The sequence below is a fragment of the Mesoplodon bidens genome (genome assembly GCF_964165515.1).
Source record: "Mesoplodon bidens genome assembly, chromosome: 7".
NCBI classification, from domain to species: domain Eukaryota; kingdom Metazoa; phylum Chordata; class Mammalia; order Artiodactyla; family Ziphiidae; genus Mesoplodon; species Mesoplodon bidens.
Window position 1 is genome coordinate 25023489 of NC_138164.1, and position 22613 is coordinate 25046101.

The following is a 22613-nucleotide window of genomic DNA, read 5'->3' on the forward strand; positions in this document are numbered from 1 at the left end:
CAGCAATTATTCACTCTCTCGGCCTCTTTTAATTTTGCCTTTTGTATTTGTTTTTAAATAGACTTTTAAATGTTAAAATACTTTAGATTTACAGAAAAATTGTGAGAAGAGTACAAAGAGTTCTCATATCCCCCACACCCGGTTTTCCCTAAATTCCTGTATTAGTATAGTATATTTGTCACAATTAATGAACCGATATTGATATATTATTATTAACTACTGTCTATACTTTGTTCAGATTTCCTTAGTTTTTACCTAATTTGTTTTCTGCTTCAGGATTCCATACAGGGGTGTCTACTTAGGGTACTTTTGGCTGTGACAGTTTCTCAAACTTTCCTTGAAAATTTTGAGGAGTGCTGGTCTAATATATATATATATTTTGTGTGTGTGTGGTATGCGGGCCTCTCACCGTTGTGGCTTCTCCCATTGCGGAGCACAGGCTCCTGACACGCAGGCTCAGCGGCCATGGCTCACGGGCCCAGCCGCTCTGCGGCATGTGGGATCTTCCCGGACCGGGGCATGAACCCATGTCCCCTGCATCGGCAGGCAGACTCTCAACCACTGAGCCACCAGGGAAGCCCCGGTCTAATATTTTGTAGAAAGTAATTTGTTTGATGTTTTCTTAATGATTAAACTAAGGTTATGTTTTTTGTGGAGGAAGGCCACAGAGGTAAAGAACTATTCTCATCACATCATATCAATACATGTATATATGTAATATGTATATATTATTAACATGACATTGCTGTTGATGTCAACCTTGATCATCTACGTAAAGTAGTGTTTGTTAGTTTTCTCTAATGTAAAGTAACTTTTTCCCTTTTCCCATACTGCAGTTTTTGGAAGAGTGTTAACTCTGTCCAGCCCACACTTAAGGAGTAAGGAATTATACTCCATCTCCTTGAACACAGAGTATCTATATAAATTATTTGGAATTCTTTTGCACTGGAGATTCTCTTTTTCTTATTAGTTAATTAATCTATTTAATTATTTCTTTTAACTTATTCAATCAATCATTATAAACCCAGTATAAACCCAGGGATACTTATTTTATATTCATTTTATAATTCAAAGCTACATATTTATTTTGTTGGTGAAACTGTTCCAGCTTTGGCTAAAGAAGATCTTTCAGTTGGCTTATGTGTCCCTTTGATATAATTCCCATTATTTTATTTTCTCTTTTAGTACTTTCTTACTTTCTAACACTACGAGATACTCAAGGCTCATCTTGTATATTTCTTGCCTAGTCCTAGAATTAACTATTCCTCCAAGGTGCCCTGGTTCCTTTTACTGGGGAATGGAAATCAGAAACCAAGATCTGGGAACCACCATAGAGACTTTTTATTTATTGATCTACCACTTTGTCACTAGGATCAGCTTCTATTTTTTACTCCCATGTTCTAATTTCCACTCTTCAAATGACTATTTCACACTTTTTTCCTCCTCAAACTTTATAACCTTGATCCATCCCTTTCACTTTTACTTGATGACCTTGCCTCATTTATATTTTGTTGAGAAAATATATGTAAATGAAATCCCCCATATTTTCACTACCCAAGCTACCAATATATTTATCTTTACTTGGACTATTCCACCCCATCCAATACTGAGAATTGAAATGTCTGCATTCTGGAATCTTAAAGTATGAGGAAATGGTAAATTTATTGTTATTCTGTGTGAAAAAAATCAACATAATCTCCTTGTTTTCAATATTGTCCTCATCCTTATTTACAACTATTTCTGTGTTTGGTTTCCTTGAGTCAGTTACCCCCCAGGTTCACTTTCTCTATGTAGTAAAATTCCATTTTCTTGCAGGATGGAGATGAAGCACCATTGATAGAAGGAAAAAAATTGGAGTTCCAACTGTTTCAGTCAATTTCAAACTATAATCTTAAGAGATACCTAGGAACACCACTTCCTAGGCCTTTCTACGTTCTATGGTTTGCATAAATTCCTTTGGGTTCCATTCTTCCATTTTATCCCTGTTCCCCCATCCCAGGCTGCACCCTATCCCCAATCATTTAGGTTTTATTTTATTCATCCAAATCAGTTATTGTTAAAAATATGGTTTTCATACTCCAAAAAAATTATACCCACTGTTTTCTCCTATCCTTGGTCTGTAAGATTTATAGTTTTTATATTTATTTACCACCATTTTAGTGATACTTCAGGAAAGAAATGAAAAAAACATACATGTTCAAACTGCCATCCTTTATCAAAAGTCTCAAAAGACAGAGATTTCAAAAATCCTATCTTCTTAGATCAACTCTTTAATTTAATTACCTATTTCTTCCCCAACTTCCAGATTTTAACATCATTGCTAGATTAGAAGGACTAAAATTTAAAGTTAAAATAACTTTTGTCTTTGGAGCCAGACACTTTGATTTGGATCTTAGTCTATCTGTGTACAGTTATATAACATCAACATTAAAAGTTTAAGCTTAAAAAAAATGGAAATTCTTTTACAGTTCTGTAGGTAAGAAATTCAGTATCAACATGGTGGTAGGGTAACAATTCCAGAAGTTCTATGGGAGATTCCATTCTTGACCTCTTTTACCTTCATCATTCCTTGGCTGCATCATTCCAACCTCTGCCTGTCTTCACATGACCATCTCTCCTGTGTGTGACTTTCTCTGCCTCTCTCCTATAAGGACACTTGTGATCACTTCCTCTCAAAATCCTTAACTTAGTTGCATGTACAAAGACTTTTTTTTTCCCCAAATAAGGTAATATTTGCAAGTTCCAGGAATTAGGACTTGATATCTTTGGATAGCCATTATTCAACCTACTGCAATAGGTGTGTCACTCAGGGCATTTGTTTTCAAGCAACGGGAATTGACCCTGGTTGTCTTAGAAGAGCAGGAATCTATTGCAGGATGACATTGGCGGCTCACAGCTGATGAACACCTGAAGGTCAGCTTGGGCAATGATAAATAACAAAGAGATGTGTGTCCAGAGGCCAAGAAGTAGGTACATTCTGCCCCAGGACAATGAGGACAATGTCACTGTGAATAAATTATAACCAACCTTTTTCCTTTGAGTTCCTTGATCAAGATAAAAAGTCGTTCTCCAGGGTGTCTGGTTAGCTGAGTCTAAGTCACGTTTCAAGTCTCTGCTTCTCAAGGGCTGAAAGATGGGGCACATCCTGCCACAAATGAGTATTCCCAAATAGAAGAGCAGCTAGATGTTAAACAGTTAAGAAAGGAAAGCATCCAGTATAGAGAATAACTATATTCCTCAATTAAAAAATATGAAGAAACAGATACTAAAACCAGTAAGTGGGAAAATAGGATCAAATTGCAGGGCTGCTAGCTCCATAATTTATATTATTTTCACTCAGTGATGCTACCTTCTGCTACACCAAAATTCACATTATTTACAGAAGAATTTTGCATTAATAAAGTAATTAATTATATATATTTTCCCTTATTCACAAGATAAAAAAATGTCAAAAACTTTAGGAACTAATTTGAATGAGAGTTAGGCTCTCCACATTTATGGGGTATAAAAACATTCAAACTTCATCCTTCAAGTGAATATTAAACAGAAATATTTCAAATCTAATTCTGAAAAATTCTATCTTTTAAATAATGCTGTCATTACTCAAAGCAATTTTGGAACTCCTATTTTAAAAATTAGCACTAAACTCCCCATATTGCACTTTTATGTTTTAAGGACCAACCCATGCATGTTTAAATTATGTTATTAAGCCTACTCAAATATTTGTTCTAAATAAAATTCTGGGGGAAAAAAGATGCTTTTAAGAAATATTTTTCAGGGATTTCCCTGGTGGCACAGTTGTTAAGAATCTGCCTGCCAATGCAGGGGACACGTGTTCAGTCCCTGGTCTGGGAAGATCCCACATGCCGCAGAGTAACTAAACCCGTGCACCACAACTACTGAGCCTGTGTTTTAGAGCCCATGAGCTACAACTACTGAGCCCATGTGCCACAACTACTGAAGCCTGTGCATCCTAGAACCCACTTGTTGCAACTACTGAGCCTGCATACGGCAACTACTGAAGCTCACACACCTAGAGCCCATGCTCTGCAACAAGAGAAGCCACCACAGTGAGAAGTCCGTGCACCGCACCGAAGAGTAACCACCACTTGCCACAATTAGAGAAAGCCCTCATGCAGCAATGAAGACCCAGTGCAGCCAAAAAAAAAAAAAAAAAAGGAAAAGAGAGAAAGAAATGTTTTTGGGCATACATTTTAATCTGCAACAAACTGGTCAAAATTGCTCATTGCTACAGAAACCACTAAATTTGGATTTCTTGTTGTATAAAAAGTTAAAAGAAGAGAAAGACACCAATCTTTATGGAGATAGTCATGACTTGCCAGCTTTGAAAGAAAAAATCTCTATAGTTAAAGAAACTAAGAGAGTTTATATACCTATTTCAAGATCTTAGAGCTAGTACACAGTCAGAATTTTAATACTGGACTTACACAAAAGCCATGCAAATTTTTTAACTTAAAAAAAATAAAGTGTATTTATCTCAATTTCCTTTTCAAAAGACAAGTGCTTTGGTAATACAGCTAAGAAAAAAATATGGATTTAAAATGTTTTCTTTGTTTATTTTTTGTTTCTCTTACTTAATGCAAATTTGAGAGAATTTCCGAGAAAGAGAGCTTGGAAAGAAGGACACAGATTTCAATAGCAAATAATTCCTTCCTTGTTTACCAAGAAAAGGCAAAAAAAGATTATGATTTAAACCAAATACTTAGTAAAGTATTGAATTACATAAATTCATTCTTTCTATTAAAAATTTCTTAATTCTAAGTTTAGTTGTTTTAATGAGTATTTCTCATCAATTAAAAACCAGCATATGAAAGAGAAAACACTTTTCTCTCATTCAGTTAACCATTAAATGACTACTTTTTCAGATTAAATCAGGACACATGATTCAGTTTTGTCAGAACACAGTTTCAAATAATTGAAATTAAGGTTTTCCAGAACATTAAACAAACTTAATGTTTACTGTTACATAAATAAGTACTTAATGGGGAGTCCAGTGCTCAGAGTCTGATATTCAAGTGGCAAACATAAGAGCATGTTTTAACTCTTAACAAGCTGAAGTCATTCCTTGCTACTTAGAAGATTTTCCCCACCATAACACAAAGACCTTGGAATCTGCAAAGATCTAGGTCATTAAGACTGAAGATTTACTGGGGAAGGAACTATTTTCTTGTTTTTCTAAATGTTAAAAATTAATAATCCCTGAAAATTTTTTTCTGAGGTTTTGGACTCACTCTCAGAGGGAGAAGAGTGGTGGGTAAAATTCCTGCCATTGTAATGTTTATGAGAATTGAAACACAGTTGTTTATTTTTCTAAGTAGATTGGGACCTCTGACATCTTCTGTGTGAACTGGTAACTTCTTTGTATATATTTATACAAGTTATAAAAATCATAAGGAAGGGAGTGAATATGTACATTTTCTCATCTGATTAAAGAGAAGACTGTGTTACTCAGCAAAGGGATTGTTGTCCAACACACATAAACACCAATACTATGGCTGTATGACTTGCAGTTTTGTTCTGTTTCTTTTGAAAAACAACTCAGTATTCTGTTAAGAATAAGATAGGGCCATTTTCAGCTGGGGTACAAACTCTCCCTTTTCATTCCTCAGTCTTGAGGGATAGTGGGTGATGACCCACTCTAGCTTCTTCTTGCTTATATGGGATAAAGGTCTGGGTTTGTGGAATAAAATTGTTTCACATTCTCATGAGTCCTAAGGTGAGGCCAAGGCTTTGGGTCTGGACTTCTATGTTCAATGAATGTCATATGGGTTGGGGTGTGGGGGCTTAAAGATATGAGACAAACAACAAATACAGAGCTTGACAAGAAGGATAAATCTTAGCAAGCACAAATCATTGACACTTAGTTTAGGTAATCCCTCTAATATAGACTTTATTCCTAATGGGTTCCATGAGAAATATTTCCTAAGAGATCAAATCCAGGCTCTTGTGATGACACTTTTTTGGAGCCAAGTAGCCTACTGTCCAATTTTTATATAAGTTGGTTTCAACCTCTGATGTGATATTAATATATACACAATAGGAGATACTGGCAACTACATATATACCTCCTTTTTCTGCTAAAATATAATCTAAAGCAATGCTATTGTCAAATATTATTTTGTCTCAAGAATCTGGAGCCCTCTGCTGGGAGGCTATGGCTTGAGCTGAATCATTAGCTACTATTTCTAAAATAAGATAAAAAAATCATAATTATAAGGGGAGACTTTGGGACCATAAGTTTGCAGCTGGCAGCTGCTAGCAGATATTGTTTTGAGAAGAGATGATCCTTGAGTCTGACACAGTTCAGAAAATTCAAGTTCTCCATAATATAGGAATGTGTCTCAAACCACATCCATGATGGCCACCCCAGCTCTATTTTGAATGCCTGAATCACAGTTACTTCATTTTGATTTGTATTTATTCATTGTTTTTTATATTCAAAATTGTAATTAGGTATTACCAAAATAAAGTAACGAACAACTCAAGTTAGATTGCAAAATGAAAGCACCTTATTATTTAAAGGTGCAAAAGCAAGAGAATACAACATAAACTTATCCACATTTTTAAATAGTTGTCTATGGGATGGGTAAATGCCATTTGAAAACATTTTCAATAGAAAAATCATTTATAAATTAGCTTACAGAAGATCAAAAAATTCAATGTTTAATACCAACTTTAACTATAAATAACTAAAAATAAAATTGTCCCCTCTCCTGTTTTTGCTTCAACATTTATGCCTTCTGCTCTTTGCCTTTTGGAGAAAATATTGCATGGTAAGGCTACCGTCTTTTTGTACAAGGACAAGGGTCAAGATTTTCTTTAATGTAACCTTTTTCCATACAACTCTGAGTGGAAGGAAAACCAACTTCCCAGAAATTCTCTGGTGTGTTGGCTGGAATGAGGTGAAATCTTGAGCAGGAAGCCAACTTCTTTTCTTTTTCTTCTGTTGGAAAATCTGCATAATAAATTTCACATTCCTTACATGTGTGTCCAAGCAATTTTCTTCTTTATTCCTCAATATGAGGAAAATTTCATAAGCTAGTCTCTCTCTATCTTCAAAATATGTTGCATAAATTCTTTCTGTTTGACTTTATCTTGTTCATCACCAGAAGAGTTTTTGTTTTTGTTTTTGTTTTTGTAGTAGTTGACAGCTCCTTCTCTTCATCTGCTACTTGGGGGAAGCTATCTGCCAAACAGGATTCATATTCTTCATGTGTAGTCCAATCAAATATATCTTCCAAGCTATCATTCATTTTTCTTTCTCTATTTGAACATTTTTCTCCCTTCTGCTCTTGCTTCTTCATTTTTAAAAGCATAGTTTCACTAACCAACACAAAGTCCATGTCCACCACCTCTTCTCCTGCTAATCTTGACTGACTGCCATCCTTCATATCTATTACAGTAATATACATTTTACACTGAGAAAAGTTTGCTCCTGGAGCTATACTTCACTGGATGTTTTCAATGGATACATCTTCATTGTTTTGTAGAGACTTTGTTTTAGCAATTCTACATGGATTTAACTGAAGAACTGATGCAAGTTAACATGTTCCATGGACTGACCTGGTTTTTATGTTTATAGGCTCATGAGAACCAGCACCCTTCACATCATGAAAAATATTCTCTGTCTCCAAGCCTTTACATGGACGTAAATGGATTTTAAATATAGGATTTTCTTCCTTTATTCGTAACAGTGTTTTATTTTCTGAAGATTTACTCAAGGACTGCAAAAGGGGCTCCTGTAAACAGAGCTCTTCTGGGGAATCTTTGATTAACCCACAGCTCCTACTCAAGGCCTTATGTCTTGAGGAAGAGCCCTTTGGAACGGGCTTCAAAGCCTCATAGAGAGTCACTTGCTTAAATCTGATTTTAGAGTTCTCACTTCCTTGGCTTTTCTCTTGACACTGAATAGCTGAAAATCAATCAGATCCAGAAGTTTACCCATTACATAGTCTCCATTCATGGAAGAATGACTATCCAGTGGAAAAGAAAAAGGCATTTTCTTTATCAAAGGAGGCTTGGGGACAGCTTACTTCATCTTCACTTTCTTCCTCAATTTTCTTCCATTTGGTTCTGCTTCCCAAAGATTTCAGGGGTACCACATGTTTATCTTTATCAGTAACAGTATCTTTAATGTGATCAATACTATCCTGTTCATTTATGGATTCACTTGCATTTTTATTTACAAGCATCTGCTTATTAGAAGATGACTGGTTAGTGATCTTGTTCACTTCAGCCCCAAGATTATGATGTGTGAAAAGGCCACCATCTTCAGATTTTGATATAGGTTTCTCTGATCCAGAATTAGAAGTGTTGCTGAAAGGCACTGTTTTCAGATTTCCTCCCCCTCAGTTTCTAAAAGAGATGGGGACAAACTTATACTCAAACCTAAACTACTTTTCACATTAGAGGTAGCTCCAAATAGAAGAGATCATACTCGACTAGTCAATTCTTCTTGAGGAGGAGTCTTTGAATTAGAATATGAAAATCTTAAACTATCTTCACTATTTCTTCTAGATTCCTCAAAGTGTTGTTTTTTGTGGTCTCCTTCCTGACAGTGGTAAATCTCATCACCAAGAGGGCTCCTAGGGCCTCGAGATTCAGATTTGTCTTGAACACTAAGTCCAAGTGTTTCAGCAACAATTATAGCTAAATTATCAGGAGGATAACTGCTTTTTCCATGTGTTTTAGCCATTGGAGCTTGACTCTGATCACAAGTGTCAGCCACTAGAATTTCACTTTCATTAGCTTTATGTCATAGATGAGGTGAAGACTTTGGGACTTTTCTCATTTTATGTGTACACCCAGAGTGCTCCAATTTAGTATGTGTTTGTTCTACATATTAGACAAGGAATTTCTCCTTTCTTCGTAGTCAGTTAGCACCAGAAGATGAAAAGGTTCTTATGGTGAATCTGGAATAACATCTTCCTCAGATTCAAGATCAGTTGCTTGATGCTGTTGATCATACTCAATTTTCTGCTGCAGCTGTTCAGAAAGCTGTTTATTTTCTTCCTGTAGAGTAGTCTTTTCATTCACAAGCTCTGTGATAAGTTTAAGATTCTGCTGTGGAATATTTTCAAACTCTTGCTGTTTCTTCCACATATGATCTTTGGTTACAGCACAGTGATCACATAATCCTGCTCTTAATAGGTCTTCTAAAACTTTAATGGTTTCATAGAGGATTTTCTCTTGCTCTCTCAGCTGTTGATTTTTGGTGAAGAATTCTTCTAGTCTGCATCGCTTTTTCAGTTTGTTTACTTTTATTGTAAATTTTTTACTTCTTTATCATTGTACTCCTTTCGTTTTGTCCAAAGATCCTTAAAGTTATTAGATACATCAGCAGAACTAGAACTTCCACAACTGCTTCTGGAGATGTTCATCTTGCTTAATATGCTCCACACTTCTACTGCTTAATGACCTTCTCTGTTACATTATATAGGTCTGAAGTTGTTTTTGGCCAGTTTAAATACCCAAGGTCACACTGCTAGGACATGTCTCTGTCATGGCTGGAACTCAAGTTGTGATGCCAATGAACTCCAAATACTTGGCTTGCAAGTTGCCTTGAGATTTTTGAAAGCCCAAACAGAGAAGCGAGTATGCTCTGGGGCTGGGTGGAGACAGCTGTTTGTTTTTCTCCTCATTCCCTCACTGTACTGCCAAAGCGCCAGGGGCCAAGCCATGCCCCCGGGGCAGCCACACTTTCCAGGGCTGAGGGAGGGCCCAAAGGGCTGCCAGCCCCACTCACCCTGCCCCGTCCTCCCATTTTTATTTTTATATTTTTCTTTTATGTATTTTTTTATACAGCAGGTTCTTATTAGTCATCCAGTTTATACACATCAGTGTATACATGTCAAACCCGATCTCCCAATTCATCACACCACCACCCGCCACTTTCTCCCCTTGGTGTCCATACGTTTGTTCTCTACATCTGTGTCTAAATTTCTGCCTTGCAAACTGGTTCATCTGTACCATTTTTCTAGGTTCCACATATATGCCTTAATATAAGATATTTGTTTTTCTCTTTCTGACTTACTTCACTCCGTATGACAGTCTCTAAATCCAACCACGTCTCTACAAATGACCCAATTTCATTGCTTTTTATGTCTGAGTAATATTCCATTGTATATATGTACCACAACTTCTTTATTCATTCATCTGTCAATGGGCATTAAAGTTGCTTCCATGACCTAGCTATTGTAAATAGTGCTGCAGTGAACATTGGGGTGCATGAGTCTTTTTGAATTATGGTTTTCTTTGGGTGTATGCCCAGTAGTGGGATTGCTGTGTAATATGGTAATTCTATTTTTAGTATTTTAAGGAACCTCCATACTGTTCTCCATAGTGGCTGTATCAATTTACATTCCCACCAACAGTGCAAGAGGGTTCCCTTTTCTCCACACCCTCACCAGCATTTGTTGTTTGTAGCTTTTCTGATGATGCCCATTCTAACTGGTGGGAGGTGATACCTCATTGTAGTTTTGATTTGCATTTCTCTAATAATTAGTGATGTTGAGCAGCTTTTCATGTGCTTCTTATCCATCTGTATGTCTTCTTTGGAGAAATGTCTATTTAGGTCTTCTACCCATTTTTGGATTGGGTTGTTTGCTTTTTCAATATTGAGCTGCACGAGCTGTTTATATATTTTGGAGATTAATCCTTTATCTGTTGATTCATTTGCAAATATTTTCTCCCATTCTGAGGGTTGTCTTTTCACCTTGATTATGGTTTCCTTTGCTATGCAAAAGCTTTTAAGTTTCATTAGGTCCCAGTTGTTTATTTTTGTTTTTATTTCCTTTACTCTAGGAGGTGGATCAAAAAAGATCTTGCTGTGATTTATGTCAAAGAGTGTCCTTCCTATGTTTTCCTCTAAGAGTTTTTTAGTGTCTGGTCTTACATTTAGGTCTCCAATCCATTTTGAGTTTATTTTTGTGTATGGTGTGAGGGAGTGTTCTAATTTTATTCGTTCACATGTAGCTGTCCAGTTTTCTCAGCACCACTTATTGAAGAGACTGTCTTTTCTCCATTGTATTTCCTTGACTCCTTTCTCATAGATTAGTTGACCACAGGTGCGTGGGTTTATTTCTGGTGTTTCTATCATGTTCCATTGATCTATATTTCTGTTTTTGTTCCAGTACTACATTGTCTTGATTACTGTAGCTTTGTAGTATAGTCTGAAGTCAGGGAGTCTGATTCCTCCAGCTCTGTTTTTTCCCCTCAAGACTGCTTTGGCTATTCTGGGTCTTTTGTGTCTCCATATAAATTTTAAGATTTTTTGTTCTAGTTCCATAAAAAATGCCATTGGTAATTTGATAAGGATTACATTGAATCTGTAGATTGCTTTGTGTATATAGTCATTTGCGCAATGTTGATTTTTCCAATCCAAGAACATGGTATATCTCTCCATCTATTTTTATCATCTTTAGTTTCTTTCATCAGTGTCTTATAGTTTTTTTGCATACAGGTCTTTTGTCTCCTTAGGTAGGTTTATTCCTAGGTATTTTTTTCTTTTTGATGCAGTGGTAAATGGGAGTGTTTCTTCAATTTCACTTTCAGATTTTTTATCATTAGTGTATAGAAATGGAAGAAATTTTTGTGCATTAATTTAGTATCCTGCAACTTTGCCAAATTCATTGATTAGCTCTAGTAGTTTTCTGGTGGCATCTTTATGATTCTCTATGTATTGTATCACGTCCTCTGCAAACAGTGACAGTTTTACTTCTTTTCCAATTTGTATTCCTTTTATTTAATTTTCCTCTCTGATTGCTGTGGCTAGGACTTCCAAAACTATGTTGAATAACAGTGATGAGAGTCGATATCCTTGTCTTGTTCCTGATCTTAGAGGAAATGCTTTCAGTTTTTCACCATTGAGCATGATGTTTGCTGTGGGTTTGTCATATATGGCCTTCATTATGTTGAGGTAGCTTCCCTCTATGCCCACTTTCTGGAGAGTTTTTATCATAAATGGGTGTTGAATTTTGTCAAAAGCTTTTCCTACATCTATTGAGATGATCATATGGTTTTTATTCTTCACTTTGTTAATATCGTGTATCACATTGGTTGCTTTGCATATATTAAAGAATCCTTGCATCCCTGGGATAAATCCCACTTGATCATGGTTATGATCCTTCTAATGTGTTGTTGGATTCTTGTTGTTAGTATTTTGTTGAGGAGTTTTGCATCTATATTCATCAGTGATACTGGTCTGTAATTTTCATTTTTTGTAGTGTCTTTGTCTGGTTTTGGTATCAGCATGTTGGTGGCCTCATAGAGTGAGTTTGGGAGTGTTCATTCCTCTGCAATTTTTTGGAAGAGTTTGAGAAGGATGGGTATTAGCTCTTCTCTAAATGTTTGATAGAATTCACCTGTGAAGACATCTGGTCCTGGACTTGTGTTTGTCAGAAGATTTTTAATCACAGTTTCAATTTCATTACTTGTGATTATCTGTTCATATTTTCGATTTCTTCCTGGTTCAGTCTTGGAAGGTTATACCTTTCTAAGAATTTGTCCATTTCTTCCAGGTTTTCCATTTTATTGGCATACAGGTGCTTGTAGTAGTCTCTTAGGATGCTTTGTATTTCTGCGGTGTCTGTTGTCACTTCTCCTTTTTCATTTCTAATAGTATTGATTTGAGCCCTCTCCCTGTTTTTCTTGATGGGTCTGGCTAATGGTTGATCAATTTTGTTTATCTTCTCAAACAACCAACTTTTAGTTTTATTGATCTTTGCTATTGTTTTCTTTGTTTTATTTCTTTTATTTCTGCTCTGATCTTTATGATTTCTCTCCTTCTGCTAACTTTGGGTATTGTTTGCTCTTCTTTCTCTAGTTCCCTTAAGTGTAAGGTTAGATTGGTTATTTGAGATTTTTCTTATTTCTTGACATAGGCTTGTATAGCTTTAAACTTCCCTGTTACAACTGCTTTTGCTACATCCCATAGGTTTTGGATCATCGTGTTTTCATTGTCATTTGTCTCTAGGTATTTTTTGATTTCCTCTTTGATTTCTTCAGTGATCTCTTAGTTATTTAGTAATGTATTGTTTAGCTTCCATGTGTTTTTGTTTTTTACGTTTTTTTCCCATGTGATTGATTTCTAATCTCATAGCATTGTGGTCAGAAAAGATGCTTGATATGATTTCAATTTTCTTAAATTTACTGAGACTTGATTTGTGACCCAATATGTAATCTATCTTGGAAAATATTCCATTGGCACTTGAGAAAAAAGTTTAATCTGCTGCCTCTGAATGGAATGTCCTATAAATATCAATTAAATCTTTCTGGTCTATTGTTTCATTTAAAGCTTCTGTTTCCTTATTAATTTTCTGTTTGGATGATCTGTCCATTGTTTAAGTGAGGTGTTAAAGTCCCCCACTATTATTGTGTTACTGTCGATTTCCTCTTTTATAGCTGTTAGCAGTTGCCTTATGTGTTGAGGTGCTTCTATGTTGGGTACATATATATTTATAATTTTTATATCTTCTTCTTGGATTGATTCCTTGATCATTATGTAGTGTCCTTCCTTGTCTCTTGTAACATTCTTTATTTTAATGTCTATTTTATCTGATATGAGTATTGCTACTCCAGCTTTATTTCCATTTGCATGGAATATCTTTTTCCATCCCCTCACTTTCAGTCTGTATGTGTCCCTAGATTTGAAGTGGGTCTCCTGGAGATAGTACATATATTAGTCTTGTTTTTTTATCCATTCAGCAAGCCTGTGTCTTTTGTTTGGAGCATTTAATCCATTGATGTTTAAGGTAATTATTGATATTTATGTTCTTATGACCATTTTCTTAATTGTTTTGGGTTTGTTTTTGTAAGTCCTTTTCTTCTCTTGTATTTCCCACTTAGAGAAGCTCCTTTAGCATTTGTTGTAGAGCTGATTTGGTGGTGCTGAATTCTCTTAGCTTTTGCTTTACTTAAAGCTTTCAATTTCTCCATCAAATCTGAATGAGATCCTTTCTGGGTAGAGTAATCTTGGTTGTAGGTTCTTCCCTTTCATCATTTTAAGTATATCATGCCACTCCCTTCTGGCTTGTAGAGTTTCTGCTGAGAAATCAGCTGTTAACCTTATGCGAGTTCCCTTGCCTGTTATTTGTCATTTTCCCCTTGCTGCTTTCAATACTTTTCTTTGTGTTTAATTTTTGCCAATTCTATTACTATATTTCTCAGCATGTTTCCCCTTGGGTTTATCCTGTATGGGACTGTCTGTGCTTCCCGGACTTGGGTGGCTATTTCCTTTCCCATGTTATGGAAGTTTTCGACTATAATCACTTCAAATATTTTCTTGAGTTCTTTCTCTCTCTCTTCTCCTCTGGGATCCCTATAATGTGAATGTTATTGTGTTTAATGTTGTCCCAGCAGTCTCTTAGGCTGTCTTCATTTCTTTACATTATTATTATTATTATTTTTTATTCTGTTCTGCAGCAGTGAATTCCACAATTCTGTCTTCCAGGTCACTTATCCGTTCTTCTGCCTCAGTTATTCTGCTATTGATTCCTTCTAGTGTAGTTTTCATTTCAGTTGTTTTATTGTTCATCCCTGTTTGTTTGTTCTTTAATTCTTCTAGATCTTTGTTAAACATTTATTGCATCTTCTTGATCTTTGCCTCCATTCTTTTTCCGAGGTCCTGGATCATCTTCACTATCATTATTCTGAATTTTTTTTTTTTTTTGGACAGTTGCCTATATCCACTTTATTTAGTTTTTTTTCTGGGAGTTTGTCTTGTTCCTTCATCTGGTACATAGCCTTCTGCCTTTTCATCTTGTCTATCTTTCTGTGAATGTGTTTTTTGTTCCACAGGCTGCAGGATTGTAGTTCTTCTTGCTTCTGCTGTCTGCCCTCTGGTGGATGAAGCTATCTAAGATGCTTGTGCAAGTTTCCTGATGGGAGGGACTGGTGGTGGGTAGAGGTGACTGTTTCTGTGGTGGACAGAGTTCAGTAAAACTTTCCTCTTTTGATATTTAAATGCATTTATTTCTTTAACCGTTAAAGCAGATGCACAATGTATGTTTGACAGGCTACAAAACATCATAAAATATATGTTAAATCATGAATAAGGCAGAATGGCTTCCCTGTACCCTGATACATGAAGATTTACCCCATGCTTTCCTCCTTTTGACTGCAAACCTTTTGATAGAATGCACTGATAAACAAAATATTTGCCCCTCAATACCAGAGTTGTTACTGAATGCCCTGTGTCCATCATGTCCCTGGGTGCTAGGCCACTTTTTTTTGTTAGATAGATAGGTAGATAGATAGATGATAGATAGATTTGCCTAGTTATCCACTGGAGGAAAACTAATCAGACATAATGAACAAGCAAAGAGGTATGCTGATAGGAAAACAGTTTTTAGGTTTTACATTAATTACATCCAATTGTCAAACAAAAATTCTATGTGTTCTTTCAGCAATAGACTTAAAACAAGCAGTAAAACATGTCATGAGTATATTTATACTTTGTGACAATTTCACTAGAGAATTTCTTTCCCTCCTGAACTTAGGGTCAAAAGTACAGTTAGAAGTAAAACAATAATATTCAATTTTGATAGGGAGAGAAAGATTTGGTAAGCAGTATAATTAGTAGGAGAGCTAACAGGCCTGGTTCAGATTCTTGGGTCAGCAGTCTACCACTGCTGTCATCTTCTTCTTGTCCTAGTGTGGGTGTCATTTCTCCCATGTTTGTATATGGTTTTAAGGTGAGTTTGAAGTCAACAGTCATTTCTATATACCAGTCCAGTGCAGAGGCCCTTTTATGTGGGAAATATGAATTCAAGAGTAAATTCCTTTTAGTTTCCATGTGCATGACTTAGTTAAGAATACCTGATTAAGGTCTTTCCACCTAGGATGGAGAGAGAGAGAGTCCTTTGACTGACGTCTTTTCCAGGATGCATCATTTCCTCGTTGCCAGTTATGGGTTACCTGATCTTCATCCAAAGATAGATTACTGTGGTAAGCTTCAGAGACAAACTCAGAATATCCTTTTAATAATTTAATTGACCTCTACAATAATGCAACATAGCAACAAGAAGCCATATTGGAAGTGAATCTTAAGCAGTAAAAACCAAACCTCAAAGACAATTAACAATATTAGAACTTAATATCCACAAAGGTATATTATTAAAACTTGATATTTTTCTCCTTCAAATTATTCATTTACCAAATATAGCCAAATTAAGACTAATTTGTTTGAAAAATATGTCTGGTCTTAATAACTTCAGCCTGTTTATTTACATAAGTGATTATGTAAGCTCTTTTAATTTTGGCTTTGCTGGAACTTTTCAAAAGAGATCTCAGGTTGAGCTTTTAAAATGGCTCTCAAGACCAGGAAAGCCATAACAAGGGTTTGCTATCAGATTCCACCTGTAATATCTATAGATTTGGGTAAATTATTCTCTTCTCAAGTTCCCAAAATGTCTTGAGATTCCTGCACCTGACAAGAGGTGTCCTTCCTTATTCACCCGATAAGGCTTCTGGAAACCTAAGATTTTCCAGTTTCTGGAGGGATCAAGTAGAGAGAAAAGATAAATGTTTCAATTCTATCCACAAAATACACTTTAATAAGTTGCTATAAGCAACATGGATGGACCTAGAGATTATCATACTAAGTGAAGTAAGTCAGACAGAGAAAGACAAATATTATATAATATCACTTATACATGGACTATTAAAAAAAGATACAAATGAACTTATTTACAAAACATTAACAGACTCATAGACATAGAAAACAAACTTATGGTTACCAACGGGGAAAAGTGGAGAGAAGTGTTAAATTAGGAGGCTGTGATTAAGATATATACAGTACTATATATAAAATAGATAACCAACAAGGATCTACTTTATAGCACAGAGAGCTCTACTTAATACTTTATAATAACCTATATGGAAAAATAATCAGGAAAAAATAGAGAGAATATATATAAACACACACACACACACACACAAACACACACATATGTATAACTGAATCACTTTGCTGTACACCTGAACTAACACAACATTGTAAATCAACTGTACTCCAATATAAAATTCAAAAAAATAAAATAAAAACAAGTTGGTGTATGTCAAAATTAGCTTAAAGGGAAAGGTTTCAGCAGTATGATATGAAAGTTATCAAAAATCTATACTTGTCAAAAAGTTATTTCTAGGAATCTTAAGATGAAGATTTTTTTTGCAATAGCATCAGAAGACAACAACTCTCTATAAATGACAAAAGACTTAAAAAGCATTGTTAAAGACCTTATTGCAATGCAATTGACAAAGAAATGTGATTATTTTTGTGACATAAAGTATTAAAATAAAGTAACTTTATACCAGGACCTATTCAAATTTTAGAAATTTCAATAACTTTTTAAAAATAAATTTATTTATTTATTTATTTTTGACTACATTGGATCTTCATTACTGCATGTGAGCTTTCTCTAGTTGGGGCAAGTGGGTGCTACTCTTCATTGCAGTGGCCTCTCCTGTTGCAGAGCACGGGCTCTAGGCATGCAGGCCCCAGTAGTTGTGGTACATAGGCTCAGCAGTTGTGGCTCATGAGCTGTGGAGCACAGGCTCAGTAGTTGTGGTGCACAGGCCTAGCTGCTCTGCAACATGTGGGATCTTCCAAGACCAGGGCTCAAACCCGTGTCCCCTGCATTGACGGGTGGATTTTTAACCACTGTGCCACTAGGGAAGCCCATCAAGAACTTTTATACTAATGACATGTACCTATACAATATAACTTAAAAAACTTTATCACTCATTTGACAATGCTTCCCATGTAACTTAACATACCAAATAAGCCTAATTAATGTAATATCTTTCTTTGACAAGGAGAGAAAACAAATCTCTAGAGGTGTTCCAAGGGTCTTCTGGAAAACCTCAAAGTTATTTCCAGATCAATAACACTCTATTTAGAATTTGATTTGGGGGAAGTTTGTCAAAAATATCAAAAAGTTTTAAAACCCTGGTCAAATAAAATAATAGGTCACTGTGAAAAAATACTTATTCACTTAACCAAGTGATAATAAAATATTTCAAAGGAAAATTCAGAAAGTTACAGTAGATTACTTAAAAGATAAAGAAACTTTTATGACCTTTTATCAAAATCAGATCAATATTCCAAGGAAACTCTGTCCTCTTCATGGGGAGAGAAAACCAAATTCTAGGTTTGCACCAGCTTACTTTAATAACAAAATTTATTTACTCAACTAAATTCAATCTAAACTTAGCTGGTCCTAACCATGTAAACTCCTTTCACAAGGTCCCTTTACCACAAACCTTCCAAAACTTGCTGCATCCATATTAGTTTGTCCTTTATTTTTTTTCTCACTTAGACATAACATTTTATGAAAATTACTTTCTTTTCCTTAACAAAATGCACTTCCACCTCTCATTTTTTTTTTTACTGAAAACACATATCATAGTTTCCTTGCAGACTGAAAAATTTCCCTTTTTATTTCTAGTAGCTTTAATTACATATGTATTATAATTTTTAACCCTCAAAAGCCTTAAACTCTAGTGAAAATCAAGAAGCAAGAAATTGTGAACTGTCATACCAGGATTTCCTGAATGGTAAACTTATGAACATATTCTATAATTCCTAGAAACATACAATCTCTTCACAGCATAATTTTTTTCTTTAATGTGATACAAGACATATGTCCAATAAACCTAAGCATCTTTATTTTACCTCTAGTAAGAGACTACAAAAGTACATAAACTTGTTTAGCAATTAATGTTCCAGTATTTTATCTTATTTGGAAATGAACTGAATATTCAATGAATTCATCATTTAGCTTAATTTAACAAACCTCTAAAATTTCAATTTACCAAACATCTGGAGAAACTATTTTTAAGTAGATTTTTCTGAAACAGTTATTCCTAGAGAGTTCACCTAAAAACTTCTATCCCAGTTACATTTATTTAATTACTTATGAAAATATCATCACACCAAGTTAATTTTCCTTTTTTTAAAATAAATTTTTATTTATTTATTTATTTATTTATTTATTTATTTATTTATTTATTTATTTATGGCTGCATTGGGTCTTTGTTGCAGCTCGCAGCCTTTCTCTAGTTGTGGCTAGTGGGAGCTACTCTTCATTGCAGTGTGCAGGCTTCTCATTCTGGTGGCTTCTCTTGTTGTGGAGAACAGGCTCTAGGTGCATGGGCTTCAGTAGTTGTGGCATGCAGGCTCAGTAGTTGTTGCGCACAGGCTTAGTTGCTCCATGGCACGTGGGATTTTCCTGGACCAGGGCTCAAACCCGTGTCCCGTACATTGGCAGGCTGATTCTTAACCACTGCCCCACCAGGGAAGTCCCCAATTTTCTTGTTGACAAATTTCGCAACTGAAATAATGAGAACTTATTTGACTTCTAGTAAACCTAGGTACAATAAAAGTGTTACTATTAACATCAATGAGTCTAAAGACATGTCTGTATTAATTAACCAACAAAATTAAACTGTTTAGTAGCAAATATTAATTTATTACTGAATATTTCCCAGATCACATGAACCTGAAATTCATTTGGGTTAATTTCTTTTATATATCTGAGAATTTATATCAGTTCTTATTTTCCTTTAAGCCAGTTAAACAGAGCTTGTTTACAAATTAATTTTGGTAATTCTATCCGGAGGTAGAAATATATCATATCTATATTACACACACAGACATATAAACAGACACAACCAGAAATCTTATAGCTTCATTTTAAAACTTAGTCATGAATTATTGCAATATAAAACTCAGTAGTTTATAAATAACAGTTGATATAAGTTAATTTTACTCCCTTGAGTTTAAAAAGGCCTCATTTCTCCCTTTTTTTCCTCATTCTCATACATTGGAGATGGTCTAGATAAAAGTAAGATAAAAGTTCCTGAGAGACCTGGCCATCTTGGCCTTTGTTCGGATGAGATTTTCATCAGTTCCCAATTAAGTAAGGACTTGCAAGTATAGGAAGTTTCATAAGTATTGATACAAAGACATAAATGATTATACATATAGGATTTCACCCCATTTTTTCTCTCTCTTACAAAACTGGTCTAATTCTAAAATAATATTATAATTTAAGGACATTTTCTCAGGCCACTCTTCCCCTGACTCCATCTGATATTGGGGTCAGGCAGTATTACAAAAGAATATCATCTTTTCTTTTTCATAGGCTCATAACTACAAGAATCCCAATTTGGAAAATGCATTCCAATTGGTTGTTGTTTGGTATACCATTTACATTTCCCATTTATGGTGTTCCTCCAGGTGGCCACAGCAAAGGAAGTCTCTCTAAGGTTAAGTTCTGACTTGGTGTTTGCAGAAAATGTCCCTCACAGATGCCAACAAAGTTAGGGAAGTATGCCCTGGATGAGCTGCCAGAGCCAACTTCTTCCTCATGAACAAGAAAGCCCCCAAAAGATGTGTTTTTTTGTTGTTGGTTTTTTTTTTTTTTTTTTTTTTTTTTTTTTTTGCAGTACGCGGGCCTCTCACTGTTGTGGCCTCTCCCGCTGTGGAGCACAGGCTCTGGACGTGCAGGCTCAGCGGCCATGGCTCATGGGCCCAGGCACTCCGCGGCAAATGGGATCCTCCCGGACAGAGGCACGAACCCGCGTCCCCTGCATCGGCAGGTGGACTCAACCACTGCGCCACCAGGGAAGCCCCGATGTGTTTTTTAAAAGGTGGTCCCTATAAGGTCATTACACATCAGGGGCAGATGTACTGACACTTCCATAAACTCCCCAGTCATCTGGAATGTACCAAAAAACCAGAGGGAACAGTGTCTCTAATCTTCAGAGTCAGAAGACCACAGTGAGGTTAATTCATAGAAGGAGTTTGTTTCTGGGTGCTAGCGGAGGTCAAAAAATTTCTCCTCTGCCCATGCTTCAGCTGCATGACTTGCAGCTGTTTTCTGCTGTCTCTGAAAAATGAAAATGAGTGCAGTCATTTGTTATCTTCCTTAGACTATAACTTGCTTGATAAATAATATTGTATAACCTGTCTTCACTGACTATTATTGTTGTAATTGTTCTTGCAAACTGCATAGCATCCAAGCTTCACATAGCTTAGAGTATATATCACAAGACTCCTTTAACTACCCCCTATGTATAATACCTCTGATGTATGTGTCCTTATAGTAAAATTTACTTAAGTTGTTCTTTATGGTGCTTGGAGCTAGCCTTGCCCAGTTCAAACCGGTTGAGATCACTACCATTCAACTGATTCTGTACAAGTGTCACATGGATAACAATTTGATGCCAGAGGGCCAAAAACTCCTCCTTCAGATCATATTAATGTCACCGTTTTCTGAATATGCATTCTTTGAAGAAGTGTGTAACTCAGAGAAGCCTCCTCAGAACACTGATTACTTCAAATTTTTATTTCGTCCAATTGTCTTGCCCCATACCTCAGATCGTCCTGCTCTTTATCCCATAACTATCCCAATGCCTTCATCTTTGGGGAGGCTTTCGACCGTCTCCTCACATAGCTGTCTCATGAATAAACCATTTCTCTGCTGTGAACCTCAGCCTCTCAGTATTTGTCTTGTTGGGTTTTGGTCAAGCAAAGTTGATTTGGTAAAATAAACAACTCAATATCTTGTTAGAAATAGTATAGAGTCAGTTTGGGCTGATTCTGAAGTTACAACTGTAAATCTCCTAATAAGTTATTCACCAGGGGGAAATATCAAAACCATATGTTTAGGGAAAAATCATTATTAAGTCAATTAGTAGAGGATCAAAACATTGATGTATTCTATTTATATTCAATTGAATTAAGCAAGAATTTTCTAATTTTGCAATGCTGGATAGTTATAACACAATAACTCCACCTACAATTACTGGATGTAGTCTGATTTTCCTTCTAACTTATAAACTTCTTGAAGTCACAGACCATCTTTATTCTGTTTGTAACTCTGTTGTTTCTATATAGCTTTATATGTAGTCACTAGCAAGTCCTGATATAAATCAAAGGTCAGCTTTTTCTTTTTCCTTAAGCACTATTTTCTGCAAATATTTTGGGACAGTAGGGGAGAAGTTGCATGAAGCTCACTTCTTGGTTATCTGCTTAATTACTCTTCCGGTACTTGAAATATGTGATTTCAGATCTAAAAGAAGTAATATAGAAGATAAGCCTGGAACATCATGTGCCATAAAATAAGAAAGCCATGAGATGAAAGTGAGGTACTGTCAAAATGACACATATGCCAGCTTGAATGAACTTCTGCTATCCAAAGATGGGACAATTTAAGCAACAAAAAGGATAATAACTATGATTTATCAAAACACTTTAATATGCAAAAATCCATGCATTCACAATGATATTTTAAAAAGAGAGAAACAAACCAAAACTCACTGGATATTGGACATCCATTAGAGATTGCCTGGGCACCAATTCTATATTATGAAAATTGGCATCTGAAGTGAAAGAACTGAGCATTTACCTTGCCATTCTAAAGTCAGTTGTATTCCAGGGTATCCCGTAAGTCCTATGGATGAAGGAAAGTGTTTTGTATAGAAGTATACCAGTTAGTAAATTAAGAAAGAATGATAGAATTAGAAAATCATTATGCAATTCTTAATGGAATAACTGACTTAGATAATTGTCATCAGTAGATGATAAAATT

At 35.5% G+C, this 22613-nt stretch overlaps 1 pseudogene across 1 annotated transcript; it reads right to left on the bottom strand.

Annotated features, from left to right (window-relative positions):
• Window positions 1-6745: 6745 nt before the first annotated feature.
• LOC308620745 (DNA endonuclease RBBP8-like) lies at window positions 6746-9401 on the bottom strand (annotated as a pseudogene). Its single transcript has one exon. The product of its transcript is annotated as a DNA endonuclease RBBP8-like (transcript).
• Between the last annotated feature and the right edge of the window lie 13212 nt (window positions 9402-22613).